General features: G+C 49.0%; 1 pseudogene; it reads right to left on the bottom strand.

The window, feature by feature from the left end:
• Window positions 1-364: 364 nt before the first annotated feature.
• On the bottom strand, window positions 365-482 carry LOC126103826 (5S ribosomal RNA; annotated as a pseudogene).
• Between the last annotated feature and the right edge of the window lie 305 nt (window positions 483-787).

Raw genomic sequence — 787 nt, 5'->3', positions numbered from 1 at the left:
ACACTTTATAAGTAAGCCTTTGCGGGATAACTGATAACAATTTACAAGTGTCTGCCAGCACAGTTTTTTCGCGTTTCCATTACTCTCTCCCTTGGGTGCTGCCCTTCCTTGTATACGTTGAATATACACAATTAGTCCAGTTTGACATAAACTAAACTCCGCCCGAACAGGCCTTGGAAGGCTCAACGGTACCGACCGGCCGCCTTGTCGTCCTCAGATACAGGCGCCACTGGGTGCGGACATGAAAGGGCATGTGGTCAGCACACCGCTCTCCCGGCCTTACGTCAGTTTACGAGACCGGAGCCACTACTTCTCAGTCAAGTAGCTCCTCAGTTTGCCTCACAAGTGCTGAGTGCACCCCGCTTGCCAACAGCGCTCGGCAGACCGGATGGTCACCCATCCAAGTACTAGCCCAGCCCGACAGTGCTTAACTTCGATGATCTGACTGGAACCGGTGTTACCACTGCGGCAAGGCCGTTGGCTATAGGTGCAACATAGTTGTGCAATATTCTAGAATTGGTCGCGCAAGTGTTTAGTAACTGGTCTCCTTCGTAGAATGCATTTTCCCAGTATCTTACCATAGGTACTGAGGTCCACAAACCTGTTTCATCCATGACTGGGCCAGTGTGATCGTTTCATTTGACATCCCTACAAACAGCAAGGCATTCTTGTGAACTGACTGATTCTAGTTGTGCCTCACTGATACTGTAGTCATGCACTTTGTGAAGTGCATAGTTTTATATTCCTGAACATTTCAAACAAGTCGCCGGTATCCGCACCACTTTGA

Source organism: Schistocerca cancellata, chromosome 1 (assembly GCF_023864275.1).
Source record: "Schistocerca cancellata isolate TAMUIC-IGC-003103 chromosome 1, iqSchCanc2.1, whole genome shotgun sequence".
In the NCBI taxonomy this organism is placed as follows: Eukaryota; Metazoa; Arthropoda; class Insecta; order Orthoptera; family Acrididae; genus Schistocerca; species Schistocerca cancellata.
This window is presented reverse-complemented; position numbering and strand designations above follow the sequence as displayed.